Source organism: Lactuca serriola, chromosome 8 (genome assembly GCF_051521515.1).
Source record: "Lactuca serriola cultivar US96UC23 chromosome 8, Lser_US96UC23_V15, whole genome shotgun sequence".
Taxonomy (NCBI): Eukaryota; Viridiplantae; Streptophyta; class Magnoliopsida; order Asterales; family Asteraceae; genus Lactuca; species Lactuca serriola.
This window is the reverse complement of record NC_136415.1, coordinates 107,131,912-107,142,355: the sequence shown is the minus strand read 5'-3', so window position 1 is coordinate 107,142,355 and position 10,444 is coordinate 107,131,912. Positions and strand designations below refer to the sequence as shown.

The window sequence follows — 10,444 nt, the reverse complement described above, 5'->3', positions numbered from 1 at the left end:
TCTCTTCTTCAACATCAATCTACTGAAATCACTCAAGTTGATTTCATACCCCTACATTTTCATGTTTTCTCAAGTTTTTAGGGGGGGGGGGGGGGGGAATACAAGTTAAAACACCAAGAACATAACCAAACTTTTCTAACAGCCTTCATCAGAAAAGTTCAACTCCATTCACGGACTGTTTTAGACAACTTAATCATTTTAGGTTACAAAACTGTTTTAGGTGCAAGTAGTTCCACTTCTTAGCTTTAAAATGACTACTTGCACATCTCCACACGATTTATCTACAATTTATGGTGATTTTTAAAAAACAGCCTGTCTTTTCAAACACAAGTCTGGACCAGTCTGTGAATATGAGCACTTTAACATAATTTAAAGGCTTCCAAAAATCATGATAAAAATTATGAGTAAACTAGACACAATTTAAGAACTCTCAGAATTTACGGACCTAGTTTTCGACTTCTATGATTTTTCTTAAACAGTGCAGAAAGGTTAAAAGTTAGTTAACAGCTTCTAACTTTCAAAACACTTTGTAACATGTTGAGCAAAGTGTTAAATCTTTGATGACTTCATATAGTACATGTATTTCTTGTAATGATATATTTTTATAATAGGAAATTACTTACTGAATTTATAAGAATCCTCCATCATAATCGTTAGTACAAAACAAAGCAAGATAAACATAGCTATATTGTACTATACATTTGACTTACATAGAAAGGGTTCTTATACACCACAAATAAACATACTAAACTATAATAAGTATAGTTAGGTTGCATATACATTTCAAACATTTTGATAAACTATAATAGGTATAGTTTATGATCATTTACATTACAAAAGGGTTTTCACACGAATGGGGTACATTCCAAAGTACCGGGTTATCATATAAATGGGGTACATTCCAAAGTACCGGGTTTTTATATAAATGGGGTACATTCCAAAGTACCGGGTTTTTATACAAAAAGGGGGTACAGATACAAAGTACCGGGTTTTTATACAAAAAGGGGTACAAATACAAAGTACCGGGTTTTTATACAAAAAGGGGTACACATACAAAGTACCGGGTTTTCATTACAAAAAGGGGTACAGATACAAAGTACCAAGTTCACATAAAATAGTTATTATGATTTTAAAACTATATTTCATCTAGAATTGTTAGACTTCAACTATAATCATTGAGCGTATATGCTTGAGTCATATAAGAAATTAGTCTTGATTGGCTTAGAATTGGTGGTGCCCGCCTCATCTCCTGTTCCTCGTTGGGTTGTGGACCTAGGGCAGACCCACTATATTCAACGTTTTATCTAACTTAAATCTTATATAACTTATATACACTGGACGATTATAGGGGAAATCTACGGGTCATTCTAGGGTTCATTAACGCATCATATAGGAATATTTTGTTCACACTTAACTAAGAAAATATTGGATTTTCTTGAAATCAAACTCTATCGATTTTACAAGGAAAACGGTTTCTACTTCAAACAAAACTCTTATGAACTCACCAACTTGATTATTGACACTTTATCAAAACTACTTGTATTCTCAGGAAATCAGTGAAACAGGAAAACTTCAGCGCTTTGAGGATGGGACGTTAAACCGTCAACAATTTATTTTTGTCATCATAATGTAATTGATTTTGGAACATGTAAACATATACTTTGGTGTAACTTTTTCAATTATATTTATGATGGTTGTATTTACTTTGAGCACTATTATACACGTTGTTGTGATACTGTACATGAAGTCCTCCACCCCCGGACGTTTCCGTCATCCTTCGTTTGGGGTGTGACATATATAGATAGAAATCACAACAAATAAAATATTTGGGGCTATTAACACACTCCCAACCCAAATTTTATGCAGTAATACATGAGTTTTGGTCAGTCTTTCTTTAAAATGTAGAATAAATGAAAAATAATGTAGATATGAAGAATCAAAATGAAATATATGTATAAGAAAAGGCATCACCATAATAAGCAAATAAATTACTAACTTTCCTGTTTTGGTTGTGAAAAATTATTGTATAGTAACAGATACCTCCTTCCATAGAAATTTTATTTTTTTCTTACTTCCTTATCCAGATTGTTTTCAATATACATATACAAAGACATCCTTGCTGAAAAATGGATGTCATTTATATGAATTCCATTATATGTGTTCCAATGCTTTAAACCTCCATCTTCCTTTTAACAATCACCTTTAGGCTTCTTTAAAACTAGGTCATACTCATTCTTAGAAGCTGAAGACTTTTTCCAACTGCGCATTGACAATATATAGTCTATATCTATAACATTCCCTGCTTTCGTCAATTTAAACTAAAATCAATATCATAAAATGTGAAAAGTTTGTATATTTTAACTGAAATTGAAAAAAAAAAAAAAAAAAAAAAAAAAAAAAAAAAAAACAAGTAGCAATCACATGTAAATGGTTAACTAATATAAGAAGTAGAATTGCACCTTAGCTTAGATTGGGGCTTACTGCTGCAATCAACACCTTTAGATGTTCAATCAGCATCCTAGCATTCAAAATTACAAGGTAAGTTTACAAGGCCACAAGGATTTGAGGTGCTGTCAAATAAATCTGACTCCGTCAAGGTAAATAAAGCCTAACCTCTACTAAATATGGAACAATAGAAAAGATTATTAAATAAGAATGTGAATTGTAAATGTAAAGTTAGGTTTATTTCGCAACTACATCACGAAGCTAAAGCAAAGCACCAAGCGTACCTTGAATCAAATGTCAATCTCATGGTACGATACTCGACTTCCAGATCCATCCTTAAAGGAACCAGTGAGATCGGTTGTAGTCACATGCCCTGCAATTTTCCAAAAGATTTTAATGGCTATCGTTTAAAATTTGCATGATAAATGTTATAATCGCCTTTAAGCCACAACAGGGAACGCCAATACAATTATTAGAATATGAAGTGCAACAAGATAAATTCAAATTAAAGCCAAATTTTACTTTTCCGATTTCTAGCCTATATTTTTCAAGCTATTGGAGACTTACATGAATGTGATGCATAATCAGAAATGTTATTGTGTTATTAATTACTTCATAAATAAAAACGGTTAATATTGCGATTTTTCATTAGATTCCACAATGAAATAAAAAAGCACCTAAGTTCACATATTCACTTCAATGCAACAACACATATTTTTTCTCATTCCTATGGAATGAACCATTTCGTTCCTTCCCTGATTCCATCATACCAAACACTACCTAAGTTCTTTATGTCTAAATTATCATGAAAATTCATAATAGAGCCTCAGATTTGTAAACACGGCAGAAAAGGAGAAGATGAGGCTATTTTAAAATGATGATTGTGACTTACGATTACAATTATCAAATAATTTGTTTTAACACATACTTCTTGACTCCCTTCTTATAAATTTTTGATCTCTTTAATATCATGGAATGTCCAAGTGGGTAGTTTTATATAAACTCAGAAGAAATGAGAATTATCTCTACAAGAAACAAGAACAACTACTTGGAAAAAAAAGAACTAACAAATAAATAAGGCATGTTATTTGCATTATCAACACTACATGAGAAAATAGACTACAATCTGTATAACTACGTACCCTAAATCCGGAGGCTATAAACTTTACCACATTCACTTGTGATAATAAATCGCATAGTAATTTCCCCAAAATCAAGAAACCTAATTTTAAGTGAAATTTGTACAATTACCCTAATATGGAACAACATTAAACGTATTTTAACCCTTATCCGTGAAAAAAAAAAACTCACCTTGACACCATAATGTAGGGAAATAAGAGGGGCATGAATTAATGCTAAACCCGTTGATCAATACTTCGAACGTAAATTATTGGAAAGAGAAGAATATGATGTGTGTAGGAAGAGGAGACCAGAGATCGTCTTTTCAGTAACAACATCACATCAAAAGTTGGGGTTCAACCCAACACATCGAAGAAATCAGTAAAGGACACAAAACGATGTAATAATGATGAGTTTTGAGTTTATAGATATGTACTCGCAACCACCGGGTCTTTAAGTTCGAAAACGATCTTGAAAAAGTTCAAATGAAAAAAGTTAACATGAACAATTAGAAGTCAAAATCATGGACAAAATCAGGGCTTCAAATAGAACCCTTAGTTAATAGAAGGGAAGAAATTCAAACAACAACACGTAAAACAAATCACAAAATTGAAAAGGGTGATTTATCAATAAAGCAAATTACCGCATCGCTTGTTGTTTGTGAAAATGAAATGGAGGAGGAGAAAATAGAGATTGATCAGGAATGGTAAGCGAAGGCACTAGAAATTTATATCAACATTGAGTTCGAGCACAACCACCGTCACCGATTTGGTTTTTTTTCTATGGACGATGCAGTTAATGATTTTCTTGTAGCCAAAGTCAGAGTTATCCTTATTGAGAACAAGAATCGATAAATGAATAAGGAAAGGGTGGACGGTATATATATAGAGGAAATGGCACATTAACACATGAGTCGCTATGAATCGATTTCGAATCGAGGTCGATGTCCATGGCTTCTTTCAGAGTACGCGACGTGGCGTATAATAAACCATGTTAAATTGCTATAGAGGGCACCATAATGAAAGGAATTATATATATATATATATATATATATATATATATATATATATATATATATATATATATATATATATATATATATATGTTTGCGAAAAAGTTGTAAATGCTACATTAAGCTAAGTTGTCATAGAGCGGTGCGTTCATACTTTCCCCTTTAATTGACAATGGTTCGACTCGTACTTTATACTTCCTAGTTCTTTTATTAATCCATTTTTCATTGATGTATAACATTTTACATAAACATTATCATCAGTGGCAATAGTCCCACTTTTATTTACTCCTAAATAAATACTCCCTCCGTCCCAAAATGATAGTCCGCTTTTGACTTTTAAAGTCTTTTTTCTTCAATTTTGACCTTAAATATTTTTATTTGTGTTATATATTACTTGATAAAACATATAAAAATAAAAAACATTTAAAATATAATTCATTCATATTTTTTGCATCATGTATTATCTATCAAAAATAAAAATATTTAAGGTCAAAGTAGAAAAAAAAAAAGACTTCAAAATTTAAAAGTGGACTATCAATTTGGGACGGAGGTAGTAATAAATAAGGTTCGACACCACTTTATGCAAAAACAATTTAATAACCAGTTCTTTATATATCATTAGGAGACTATCCGTGCGTTGCACATAAACACCTATACAGTTGAAGTCTTTATATATATATATATATATATATATATATATATATATATATATATATATATATATATATATATATATATATATATGTTTTTTTTAAATATAAGAATAATGTTATTGTTAAATTTGATATAATAATTCATTTACTAAATTGATATAAAATATTTATTATTTTCAATTATATGATAATATATACATATATTATAACTGCATAATCTCAATCGTTTAAATAACTTCTATCTGCGAGTTACATATGAATAAAATTAAATATAATATATAGTTTAATGTTACTTATAGTTGTTATTATTAATAAATTTTTAAAAATTTATTTGCTTAATATTTTATTTTCTATCATTATTATTATTTAAAACATCATTGTTTTTTTTTATTTTAAATTAACAATATAATCATTTATATAAAGTTATTTTTAACTATTGTTATTGTAAGTTATTTTAAGCTACTTATTTGAAAACTTTTAACGATTATAAAAATATATTTAAGAAATATTTTATTTAAATTGAGATTATAATTTAGTTTTGTATTTATCACAATAATTTATCAGTTTTAACTATTTATAAAATATTATTTGGTTTTTTAAGTGGAACTAAAATCTATATTTAAGTTGACATTGTAATTTATATTTAAATTAACAATTTAAGTTGTTTGTCCAAACTGTTCAAAAGTTATAGCTTTAAACTAATAATGGTTTGCATAAAACAACATATTAAATATAATAAATTAATTATAATATGTTAAAAGTTAAAGACATAACCATACAAGTAGAAGTAAATATATTATTTTAAAATTGAAATTTAATTTATTTATGATTACACTTTAAGTTTGATATTTATTTGACCTTATTAACCAACTTATAATCATTATTAGAAGGACACTACAATTAATCACTTTTAACTATATACAAAATATTTTTTGGGTTGTTTAAGTTAACCTAAAATTTTATTTAAGTTGACCTTGTAATATTATATTTAAATTAATAATTTAAGTATTTTATACAAGTTGTTCCAAAATTGTATCTTTAAAATGATAATGATTTATACTCAAGAATATATTAAAACTAATAAATTAAGTATAATATGTTAAAAATTGAAAAACATAACTTTATAAGTAGAAGTAAATATAGTATTTTAATATTGAAATTTAGCTTATATATGATTACACTTTAGGTTTGATATTTATTTAACCTTATTAACCAACCTCTAATTAATATTAGAAAGAAATTGAATAGTCATAGGAGTTTCAAATAAATGTGGTGAAAGAAAAAATGAAACAGTGATTCAAATCAATATAGTGAAAGGAAAAATGTTTCCTTTATAACTATACTAGGCGAATATCTGCGCGTTACGCAGAAACACCTATATAGTTGAAATCTGTACAAATATATGTTTTTTTAAATATAACAGTAACATTGTTGTTAAATTTGATATAATAATTCGTATACTAACTGATATAATATGTTGATTATTTTGAATTATATGATAATATATACATTTATTATAACTGCATAATCTCAACCGTTTGAATGACTTCTACCCGCGAGTTACTCATGAATAAAATTAAATATAATATATGACTTATTGTTATTTATAGTTTTTGTTATTGTTAATTAATTTTTAAAATCTATTTTCTTAACATTTTAATTTCTATCATTATAATTATTTAAAATATCATACATTGTTTTTTGATTTTAAAGGTAACAATATAATCATTTATATAGAATTATTTTTAACTATTGTTATTGTAAGTTATTTTAAGTTACTTATTTGAAAACTTTTAACGATTATATAAATATCTTTAGAAAATATTTTAGTTAAATTGGTATTATAATATAGTTTTTGCATTTACCTTTAAATTGATAATGGTTACATACAACAGCATATTAAATCTAACAAATTAAGTATAATATGTTAAAAGTTAAAGACATAATCTCAATCGTTTAAATGACTTCTATCTGCAAGTTACGTATGAATAAAACTAAATATAATATATAGTTTAATGTTATTTATAGTTGTTATTGTCAATAAATTTTTAAAAATTTATTTGCTTAATATTTTATTTTCTATCATTATAATCATTTAAAACATCATTGTTTTTTTATTTTAAATGTAACAATATGATCATTTATATAAAGTTATTTTTAACTATTGTTATTGTAAGTTATTTTAAGCTACTTATTTGAAAACTTTTAACGATTATAAAAATATATTTAAGAAATATTTTAGTTAAATTGAGATTATAATTTAGTTTTGCATTTATCACAATAATTTATCAATTTTAACTATTTATAAAATATTATTTGGTTTTTTAAGTGTAACTAAAATTTTTATTTAAGTTGACATTGTAATGTTATATTTAAATTAACAATTTAAGTAGTTTGTCCAAACTGTTCAAAAGTTGTAGCTTTAAACTAATAATGGTTTACATAAAACAACATATTAAATATAATAAATTAATTATAATATGTTAAAAGTTAAAGACATAACCATACAAGTAGAAGTAAATATATTATTTTAAAAACTGAAATTTAATTTATTTATGATTACACTTTAGATTTGATATTTATTTAACCTTATTAACCAACTTATAATCATTATAGAAGGACACTACAATTAATCACTTTTAACTATATACAAAATATTTTTTGGGTTGTTTAAGTTAACCTAAAATTTTTATTTAAGTTGACCCTGTAATATTATATTTAAATTAATAATTTAAGTATTTTATACAGGTTGTTCCAAAATTGTATATCTAAAATGATAATGATTTATACTCAAGAATATATTAAAACTAATAAATCAAGTATAATATGTTAAAAATTAAAAAACATAACTTTATAAGTAGAAGTAAATATAATATTTTAATATTGAAATTTAGCTTATATATGATTACACTTTAGGTTTGATATTTATTTAACCTTATTAACCAACTTCTAATTACTATTAGAAAGAAATTGAATAGTCATGGGAGTTTCAAATAAATGTGGTGAAAGGAAAAATGAATGAGTGTTTCAAATGAATATAGTGAAAGGAAAAATGTTTCCTTTACAAGTATACTAGGTGAATGTCTGCGCGTTGCGCAAAAACAATTATATAGTTGAAATCTTTACAAATATATGTTTTTCTAAATATAACAGTAACATTGTTGTTAAATTTGATATAATAATTCGTATACTAAATTGATATAATATGTTAATTATTTTGAATTATATTATAATATATACATCTATTATAACTGCATAATCTCAACTGTTTGAATTATTTCTATCCGCGAGTTACTCATGAATAAAATTAAATATAATATATGACTTATTATTATTTATAGTTTTTGTTATTGTTAATTAATTTTTAAAAATTATTTTCATAACATTTTTATTTTTATCATTATAATTATTTAAAACATCATACATTGATTTTAAAAGTAACAATATAATCATTTATATAGAGTTATTTTTAACTATTGTTATTGTAAGTTATTTTAAGTTACTTATTTGAAAACTTTTAACGATTACATAAATATCTTTAGAAAATATTTTAGTTAAATTGGTATTATGATATAGTTTTTGCATTTACCTTTAAATTGATAATGGTTTATATACAACAGCATATTAAATCTAACAAATTAAGTATAATATGTTAAAAGTTAAAGACATAATCCCAATCGTTTAAATGACTTCTGTCCGCGAGTTACATATGAATATAATTAAATATAATATATAGTTTAATGTTATTTATAGTTGTTATTGTCAATAAATTTTTAAAAATTTATTTGCTTAATATTTTATTTTCTATCATTATAATTATTTAAAACATCATTGTTTTTTTATTTTAAATGTAACAACATAATCATTTATATAAAGTTATTTTTAACTATTGTTATTGTAAGTTATTTTAAGCTACTTATTTGAAAACTTTTAACGATTATAAAAGTATATTTAAGAAATATTTTAGTTAAATTGAGATTATAATTTAGTTTTGCATTTATCACAACAATTTATCAGTTTTAACTAGGGAAAACTGCAATAAAGTCCCTACATATTGGCCTCATAATCGATTTAGTCCTTATATATATATTTTTTTATTCAATTAAGTCCCAAATACCGGTAATCGTATTCAATTTAACCCTTTGACCCGGTCAACAGGTCATCCAACTTTCAAAAATTATATTTTTGGCCCAGATTTCAAATTTTATTACAAAGTTGGTCCAAAATTTATACTTTTGTGTAATATCTAGATATTTTATATACAAAAAACCTTTTAAAAAAAGTTTTTATGTAGAAAAAATAAGATTTTTATGTGAAAATATCTTTTTTTTTTGTATAAATATGAGTTTATAAAGAAAAAACATATTATAAACAAATTTTTAAGAAAAAAAGTTGTAAAAAAACTAAAGTTAGGATGAATTCATAATAAAATTCTAAAATTTTGGCAAAAAGGGTAAATTTTGGACCAAATTTGTAAAAAAAAAAAAATTGGGCCAAAAGTGTAAAATTTGGACCAAATTTGTAATAAATTTTAAAATCTGGGCCAAAAATGTAATTTTTGAAAGTTGGATGACCTGTTGACCGGGTCAAAGGGTTAAATTGAATACGATTACTGGTATTTCGGACTTAATTGAATAAAAAAAATACATAAGGACTAAATCAATTATGAGACCAATATGTAGGGACTTTATTACAGTTTTCCCTTTTAATTATTTATAAAAGATTATTTTGTTTTTTAAGTGTAACTAAAATTTTTATTTAAGTTGACATTGTAATGTTATATTTAAACTAACAATTTAAGTAGTTTGTCCAAACTGTTCAAAAGTTGTAGCTTTAAACTAATAATGATTTACATAAAACAACATATTAAATATAATAAATTAATTATAATATGTTAAAAGTTAAAGACATAACCATACAAGTAGAAGTAAATATATTATTTTAAAATTGAAATTTATTTTATTTATGATTACACTTTAGATTTGATATTTATTTAACCTTATTAACCAACTTATAATCATTATAGAAGGACACTACAATTAATCACTTTTAACTATATAAAAAATATTTTTTGGGTTGTTTAAGTTAACCTAAATTTTTTATTTAAGTTGACGCTGTAATATTATATTTAAATTAATAATTTAAGTATTTTATACAAGTTGTTTCAAAATTGTATCTTTAAAATGATAATGATTTATACTCAAGAATATATTAA

The 10,444-nt window shown here is 24.9% G+C and overlaps 1 long non-coding RNA gene across 1 annotated transcript; it reads right to left on the bottom strand.

Moving 5' to 3' along the window:
• Nucleotides 1-1,963: 1,963 nt before the first annotated feature.
• LOC145069939 (uncharacterized) lies at nt 1,964-4,394 on the bottom strand. The gene is made up of 4 exons (XR_013689739.1): nt 4,208-4,394; nt 2,730-2,818; nt 2,460-2,518; nt 1,964-2,299 (listed from the first exon to the last, which is right to left on the bottom strand). It is a non-coding gene; the product is annotated as an uncharacterized LOC145069939 (long non-coding RNA).
• Nucleotides 4,395-10,444: the final 6,050 nt, after the last annotated feature.